The sequence below is a fragment of the Oncorhynchus gorbuscha genome, linkage group LG11 (assembly GCF_021184085.1).
Source record: "Oncorhynchus gorbuscha isolate QuinsamMale2020 ecotype Even-year linkage group LG11, OgorEven_v1.0, whole genome shotgun sequence".
Classification (NCBI taxonomy): Eukaryota; Metazoa; Chordata; class Actinopteri; order Salmoniformes; family Salmonidae; genus Oncorhynchus; species Oncorhynchus gorbuscha.
In genome coordinates, this window is record NC_060183.1 from 83,181,994 (window position 1) to 83,191,551 (window position 9,558).

Here is a 9,558-nt window from a genome sequence, read left to right on the forward strand (position 1 = left end):
GCAGTGTATTTATTCACATTAGAAATAAGTGGCAATGCTGTCAGATTGCAACCATCTTTACGTAGAGTGCAGAGTGACTGCTCAGTGCACTGTGATATTAGAATACCCTCTAAATACACCTCTGCTGTTTTCAACCAAGATCTCAGCGATCACTGCCTCATTGCCTGCATCCGTAATGGGTCTGCGGCCAAACGACCACCCCTCGTCACTGTCAAACGCTCCCTGAAACACTTCGGCGAGCAGACCTTTCTAATCGACCTTGCTGGGGTATCCTGGAAGGATATTGATCTCCTCCTGTCAGTAGAGGATGCCTGGTTATTTTTTTTTTAAATGCCTTCCTCACCATCTTAAATAAGCATGCCCCATTCAAGAAATGTTGAACCAGGAACAGATATAGCCCTTGATAGACTAAAATCTCCAGACCTGACTGCCCTTAACCAACACAAAAATCATCCTATGGCGTTCTGCATTAGCATCGAACAGCCCCCATGATATGCAACTTTTCAGGGAAGCTAGAAACCAATATACACAGGCCGTTAGAAAAGCCAAGGCTAGCTTTTTCAAGCAGAAATTTGCTTCCTGCAACACAAACTAAAAAAGTTCTGGGACACTGTAAAGTTCATGGAGAATACGAGCACCTCCTCCCAGCTGCCCACTACACTGAAGATAGGAAACACTGTCACCACCGATAAATCCACTATAATTGAGAATTTCAAGAAGCATTTTTCTACGGCTGGCCATGCTTTCCACCTGGCTACCCCTACCCCGGTCAACAGCACTGCACCCCCCACAGCAACTCGCCCAAGCCTTCCCCATTTCTCCTTCTCCCAAATCCAGTCGGCTGATGAAAGAGCTGCAAAATCTGGACCCCTACAAATCAGCCGGGCTAGACAATCTGGACCCATTATTTCTAAAATGATCTGCCGAAATTGTTGCCACTCCTATTACTCTCTTTCGTGTCGTCTGAGATTCCTAAAGATTGGAAAGCAGCTGAGGTCATCCCCCTCTTCAAAGGAGGGGACACTCTTGACCCAAACTGCTACAGACCTATATCTATCCTACCCTGCCTTTTTAAGGTCTTCGAAAGCCAAGTCAACAAACAGATTACCGACCATTTCGAATCCCACCATACCTTCTCCGTTATGCAATCTGGTTTCAGAGCTGGTCATGGGTGCACCTCAGCCACGCTCAAGGTCCTAAACGATATCTTCCTATATTATCTTAACCGCCATCAATATGAAACATTACTGTGCAGCCATATTCATTGATCTGGCCAAGGCTTTCGACTCTGTCAATCACCACATCCTCATCAGCAGACCCGATAGCCTTGGTTTCTCAAATGATTGCCTCACCTGGTTCACCAACTACTACTCTGATAGAGTTCAGTGTGTCAAATTGGAGGGTCTGCTGTCTGGACCTCTGGCAGTCTCTATGGGGGTGCCACAGGGTTCAATTCTTGGACCGACTCTCTTCTCTATATACATCAATGATGTCGCTCTTGCTGCTGGTGAGTCTCTGATCTACCTCTAAGCAGACGACACCATTCTGTAGACTTCTGGCCCTTTGGACACTGTCTTAACAACCCTCCAGGCGAGCTTCAATGCCATACAACTCTCCTTCCGTGGCCTCCAATTGCTCTTAAATACAAGTAAAACCGATCGCTGCCTGCACCTGCCTGCCTGTCCAACAACACTACTCTGGACGGCTCTGACTTAGAATATGTTGGCAACTACAAATACCTTGGTGTCTGATTAGACTGTTAACTCTCTGTCCAGACCCACATCAAACATCTCCAATCCAAAGATAAATCTAGAATTGGCTTCCTATTTCGCAACAAAGCATCCTTCATTCATGCTGCCAAACATACCCTTATAAAACCAACCATCCTACCATCCTACCAATCCTCGACTTCGGCGATTTACAAAATAGCCTCCAATACACTACTCCATAAATTGTATGCAGTCTATCACAGTGCCATCCGTTTTATCACCAAAGCCCCATATACTACCCACCACTGCGACCTGTACTCTCGTTGGCTGGCCCTCGCTTCATACTCGTCACCAAACCCACTGGCTCCAGGTCATCTACAAGACCCTGCTAGGTAAAGTCTCCCCTTATCTCAGCTCAGCTCGCTGGTCACCATAGCATCTCCCACCTGTAGCACGCACTTCAGCAGGTATATCTCTGGTCACCCCCAAAACCAATTCTTCCTTTGGCCGCCTCTCCTTCCAGTTCTCTGCTGCCAATGACTAGTACGAACTGCAAGAATCTCTGAAACTGGAAACACTTATCTCCCTCACTAGCTTTAAGCACCAGCTGTCAGAGCAGCTCACAGATTACTGCACCTGTACATAGCCCATCTATAATTTAGCCCAAACAACTACCTCTTTCCCTACTGTATTTATTTATTTTGCTCCTTTGCACCCCATTATTTCTAGCTCTACTTAGCACATTCTGCCACTGCAAAACTACCATTCCAGTGTTTTACTTGCTATATTGTATTACTTTGCCACCATGGCCTTTTTTGCCTTTACCTCCCTTATCTCACCTCACTTGCTCACATTGTATATAGACTTATTTTTCTACTGTATTATTGACTGTATGTTTGTTTTACTCCATGTGTAACTCTGTGTTGTTGTATCTGTCGAACTGCTTTGCTTTATCTTGGCCAGGTCGCAGTTGTAAATGAGAACGTTTGGCCTAGCGTCGTCCGGGTTAGGGAGGGTTTGGCCGGTAGGGATTACCTTGTCTCATCGCTCACTAGCGACTCCTGTGGCGGGCCGGACGCAGTGCACGCTAACCAGGTTGCCAGGTGCCCGGTGTTTCCTCCGACACATTGGTGCGGCTGGCTTCCGGGTTGGAAGCAGTGTGGCTTGGTTGGGTTTGTGTATCGGAGGACGCATGACTCTCGACCTTCGTCACTCCCGAGCCCGTACGGGAGTTGTAGCGATGAGACAAGAGAGTAAATACTTGGATACCACAGAATTGGGAAGAAAAGGGGGTAAAAAAGAATAATAATAAAAAATAAATAAAGATCAAATTTTAAAAAAGCAATTTAGTTTTTCGACAAATAAAATAACTTTATTTATTTATTTAAAAAACATATATATATTTTTTTTTACATTTGACCCCCTTTTCTCCCCCCATTTCATGGTCTCCAATTGTTAGTAATTACTATCTTGTCTAATCTCTACAACTCCCGTACGGGCTCGGGAGAGACGAAGGTCGAAAGACTTTGACTAATTTAGAAAAATCAGAAACCTGTGAATTTCTGACTCGGATGACAGTGTCATTTGTCTGTTTTACAGTTTTTTTTATTGCTAAACAACAGTGGACACAACTGGAGTCACATGTGCAAAACTCTAACTACAGTCTGCACTACCAACAGTCACCTGAGCTAAACAGTTCACATCACCTGCAAAACTCTAACTCCAGTCTGCACAGCAGCAGTTCATGTGGACCAAACTCTAGTTCGTTTTTCATTACTTGAACACAGTTTTTCAAAACTCTACACACTTATCCCATGACTTTAACCACAACACTGTGGATTTACAGCACTTTGTTCAAATGCTAACACACTGCTGTCAAAACTGCGAACCACACATTCAAAACGGAATAGATTTCAGCCTTGTGCCTTTCAAACACTGCTGATTGCAATTTCAGCTGAAAGGCTAAGCAGGTGTCTTGTTTTAGACTTGTTAGTGAACACACACACATATTACAGTATATATAGGTAGAGCTCAGAAAGACTCATTTTGGAAATGGAACAAGGAAGATGGGTTCGTGGAGGGAGAAGGGTGGCAGGGAGAGGGCGGATGCGTGGAGGAAGACAAAGAAGACAAAGAGCTGTTATTTCAGATGAAATAAGGGCTACACTTATAGACCATGTCGTGAACCATGGTCTCATTGAGAGAGGCAGGGTTGAGGGTGCAACCCAATCTGCAAAGATCCACAGTGGCATCTGTAATGCCAATTTTCCATCATGCAAACAGGTGAGAGTTATCCTTAGTGTAAATGAAAACATTACAGGAATCTATTTTGTATTGCAATTATAGAATATTTACACAGATATATATTACAGTAAGTTTGACTGTAAAATATATTTTTACAACAGGACCCAAAGGCTGCCCCCAACAGGGGGAAGAGGAAAAATATTTTCAGATGCGCAGGAAAATGCTATTGTTGACATGGTTGTTGTCAACAATGCAATAAAACTGCGGGAGATTCAAGATAGAGTGCTGGCTGATAATGATATATTTGAAAATGTTAATTCTGTCAGCACAACAACTATTGCTCGAGTCCTAAAGAAACACCAAGTTACAATGAAACAGTTATACACTGTACCGTTCGAGAGAAACAGTGAACGGGTAAAAGAGCAAAGATACCAATATGTCCAGGTAAGACGTCTGAGGTTACGTACACAGCTATACAAAATATTTACAGGAAAAAAAACACTAGCATTTCTACAGTAAAACTGTGCACTTACTGTTTTTCAGAGAGTAATGGAGGTGGAAGCACTGGAAAGACCACATTCATTTGTATTTATCGATGAAGCTGGATTTAACCTTGCCAAAACACGGCGCAGAGGAAGGAATGTTATAGGTCAATGGGCCACTGTGGAGGTTCCAGGTCAAAGGGGGGGAAATATCACCATGTGTGCTGCAATGGCCAATGATGGTTTGCTTCTCAACACACCACTCATTGGTCCATACAACACAGAAAGGCTTATAGCTTTCCTAGAACAGCTCTATGCTCAGCTAGTGCCAGCAGAACAGGGGGAGCCAGTAAGAAACCCCAAAGTTTTTCTCATAGTTTGCGATAACGTTACTTTTCACCACTCTGCAGCTGAACACAGATTGGTTTGCAGCACATCACAGATTTATGGTTTTGTACCTGCCTGCATATTCACCCTTCCTCAACCCAATAGAGGAGTTTTCTCTGCCTGGAGGTGGAAAGTGTTTGGTCACCACCCACATGACCAGATGTCTCTTTTGGAAGCAATGCGTGCCGGATGTGAGGACACGAGTCCAGAGGACTGCCAGGGATGGATAAGGCACTCCAGAAGGTTCTTCCCCAGGTGCATGGCAAGAGAAACATTAGATGTGATGTTGAAGAAACCCTGTGGCCTGATGCTAGAGAGAGGCAGGATTAGCCCCTCAATTATTTGTTCAAATTACAGTATGTACTTTTAGTTTCTACCTTTTTTTCTCATTACTGTAATTACATAAATTACTACAGACTATTGAAGCAAACTGCTAATTTTCATTTACCTTAAAGAATTGTTATGTTCTAAAAAATGTAATAAATCATGTGAAAGAATGTCACTCTTTTCTTTGAAGAAAATATTACTTTGTATGAAGTCACTGAAATTGTTCAAACTGTAAAGATGAAAAGTTTGTATTTTCTGTATTGGTGTTTGATGCTAGTGTTTTTACTCTCAGTGTGTTCTGAGTGACAGTGTGTGTTATCTCAGTGAGGGTTGTGCATAGTGTTTGGCTGCACTGAGCGTGTTTTGAGCCATGTGTTAAGAGTTGTGTTGCCCGGAATGAGTTTTGCAGGTGATGTGAACTGTTTAGCTCAGGTGACTGTTGGTAGTGCAGACTGTAGTTAGAGTTTTGCAGGTGATGTGATCTGTTTAGCTCAGGTGACTGTTGGTAGTGCAGACTGTAGTTAGAGTTTTGCAGGTGATGAACTGTTTAGCTCAGGTGACTGTTGGTAGTGCAGACTGTAGTTAGAGTTTTGCAGGTGATGAACTGTTTAGCTCAGGTGACTGTTGGTAGTGCAGACTGGAGTTAGAGTTTTGCAGGTGATGTGATCTGTTTAGCTCAGGTGACTGTTGGTAGTGCAGACTGGAGTTAGAGTTTTGCAGGTGATGTGAACTGTTTAGCTCAGGTGACTGTTGGTAGTGCAGACTGTAGTTAGAGTTTTACAGGGAAGGGTTAGGATCCTACAGGGAAGGGTTAGGATCCTACAGGGAAGGGTTAGAATCCTACAGGGAAGGGTTAGGATCCTACAGGGAAGGGTTAGGATCCTACAGGGAAGGGTTAGGATCCTACAGGGAAGGCAGCCTGCATGGAAGGGTTAGGATCCTACAGGGAAGGGTTAGGATCCTACAGGGAAGGGTCAGGATCGTACAGAGAAGGGTTAGGATCCTACAGGGAAGGGTCAGGATCGTACAGAGAAGGGTTAGGATCCTACAGGGAAGGGTCAGGATCGTACAGAGAAGGGTTAGGATCCTACAGGGAAGGGTCAGGATCGTACAGAGAAGGGTTAGGATCCTACAGGGAAGGGTCAGGATCGTACAGAGAAGGGTTAGGATCCTACAGGGAAGGGTCAGGATCGTACAGAGAAGGGTTAGGATCCTACAGGGAAGGGTTAGGATCCTAAAGGGAAGGGTTAGGATCCTACAGGGAAGAGTTAGGATCCTACAGGGAAGGGTTAGGAGCCTACAGGGAAGGGTTAGGATCCTACAGGGAAGGGTTAGGATCCTACAGGGAAGGGTTAGGATCCTACAGGGAAGGGTTAGGATCCTACAGGGAAGGCAGCCTGCATGGAAGGGTTAGGATCCTACAGGGAAGGGTTAGGATCCTACAGGGAAGGGTTAGGATCCTACAGGGAAGGGTTAGGATCCTACAGGGAAGGGTTAGGATCCTACAGGGAAGGGAACCTACAGGGAAGGGTTAGGATCCTACAGGGAAGGGTTAGGATCCTACAGGGAAGGGTTAGGAACCTACAGGGAAGGGTTAGGATCCTACAGGGAAGGGTTAGGATCCTACAGGGAAGGGTTAGGAGCCTACAGGGAAGGGTTAGGATCCTACAGGGAAGGGTTAGGATCCTACAGGGAAGGGAACCTACAGGGAAGGGTTAGGATCCTACAGGGAAGGGTTAGTAGGATCCTACAGGGAAGGGTTAGGAGCCTACAGGGAAGGGTTAGTAGGATCCTACAGGGAAGGGTTAGGATCCTACAGGGAAGGGTTAGGGACCTACAGGGAAGGGTTAGGGTCCTACAGGGAAGGGTTAGGGTCCTACAGGGAAAGGTTACTGCCTGGTATGGCAACTGCTCGGCCTCTGACCGCAAGGCACTACAGAGGGTACATCACTGGGGCCAAGCTTCCTTACAATCCAGGACCTCTATACCAGGCGATGTCAGAGGAAGGCCCTAAAAATTGTCAAAGACACCAGCCACCCTAGTCTAAGACTGTTCTCTCTGCTACCACATGGCAAGCGGTACCGGAGTGCCAAGTCTCGGTCCAAGAGGCTTCTTAACAGCTTCGACGCCCAATCCATAAGTCTCCTGAACAGCTAACCAAATGGCTACCCTGACTATTTGCATTGCTCCCCACTCCCCTTTACACTGCTGCTACTCTCTGTTTATTATCTATGCATAGTCACTTTAACTCTACCAACAGTACAAATTACCTCAATTACCTCGACTAACCGGTGCCCCCGCACATTGACTCTGTACTGGTACCCCCTGTATATAGCCTCCACATTAACTCTGTACCGGTACCCCTGTATATAGCCTCCACATTGACTCAGTACCGGTACCCCCTGTATATAGCCTCCACATTGACTCTGTACCGGTACCCCTGTATATAGCCTCCACATTGACTCTGTACCGTAACACCCTGTATATAGCCTCCACATTGACTCTGTACCGTAATACCCTGTATATAGCCTCCACATTGACTCTGTACCAGTACCATCTGTATATAGCCTCCACATTGACTCTGTACCGTAATAGCCTGTATATAGCCTCCACATTGACTCTGTACTGGTACCCCCTGTATATAGTCTCCACATTGACTCTATACCGGTACCCCCTGTATATAGCCTCCACATTGACTCTGTACTGGTACCCCCTGTATATAGTCTCCACATTGACTCTATACCGGTACCCCCTGTATATAGCCTCCACATTGACTCTGTACCATAATACCCTGTATATAGCCTCCACATTGACTCTGTACCAGTACCATCTGTATATAGTCTCCACATTGACTCTATACCGGTACCCCATGTATATAGCCTCCACATTGATTCTGTACCGGTACCCCCTGTATATAGCCTCCACATTGACTCTGTACCGGTACCCCCTGTATATAGCCTCTACATTGACTCTGTATATAGCCTCCACATTGACTCTGTATATAGCCTCCACATTGACTCTGTATATAGCCTCCACATTGACTCTGTATATAGCCTCCACATTGACTCTGTATATAGCCTCGCTATTGTTACTTTTCTGCTGCTCTTTAATTATTTGTTACTTTTATTTTCTATTTTGTACTTAACACTTTTTTAAAATCTTAAAACTGCATTGTTGGTTCAGGGCTTGTAAGTAAGCATTTCACTGTAAGGTGTATTTGTAAGGTGTATTTGGTGCATGTGACAAATATAATTTGATTAGATATTTTTAGGGGCCTACAGTGAAGGGGGCTACAGGGAAGAGCTAGGGGCCTACAGGGAAGGGGGCTACAGGGAAGAGCTAGGGGCCTACAGGGAAGGGGGGGCTACAGGGAAGGGGGCTACAGGGAAGAGCTAGGGGCCTACAGGGAAGGGGGGCTACAGGGAAGGGGGCTACAGGGAAGAGCTAGGGGCCTACAGGGAAGCGGGGCTACAGGGAAGAGCTAGGGGCCTACAGGGAAGGGGGGCTACAGGGAAGAGCTAGGGGCATACAGGGAAGGGGGGGCTACAGGGAAGAGCTAGGGGCCTACAGGGAAGGGGGGCTACAGGGAAGAGCTAGGGGCCTACGGGGAAGGGGGCTACAGGGAAGGGGGGGCTACATGGAGGGGTTAGGGGCGTACAGGGAAGGGGAGGCTACAGGGAATGGGGGGCTACAGGGAAGGAGGGCTACATGGAGGGGTTAGGGGCGTACAGGGAAGGGGAGGCTACAGGGAAGGGGGGCTACAGGGAAGGGGGGCTACAGAAATATGAAAGAAATATGCCATTTAGCAGACGCTTTTATCCAAAGCGACTTACAGTCATGTGTGCATACATTCTACGTATGGGTGGTCCCGGGAATCGAACCCACTACCCTGGCGTTACAAGCGCCATGCTCTACCAACTGAGCTACAGGGAAGGGGGGCTACAGGGAAGGAAGGGCTACAGGGAAGGGGGGGGCTACATGGAGGGGTTAGGGGCCTACAGGGAAGGGGGCTACAGGGAAGGGGTGGTGTACAGGGAAGGGGTGGCTACATGGAGGGGTTAGGGGCCTACAGGGAAGGGGGCTACAGGGAAGGGAAGGCTACAGGGAAGGGGGCTACAGGGAAGGGGGGCTACATGGAGGGGTTAGGGGCCTACAGGGAAGGGGGGCTACAGGGAAGGGAAGGCTACAGGGAAGGGGGCTACAGGGAAGGGGGGACTACAGGGAAGGGGGGCTACAGGGAATGGGGGGCTACATGGAGGGGTTAGGGGCCTACAGGGAAGTATCATGCTGAGAGGCCTAAAGGGAAGAAGCATCATGCTTGGGTGAATGCCTTGCACTGACAATGCTTAAAGCTCTAAACATCTGAACTGCGATTGGCTGATTTATTTATACGAACTTATAATTGTATT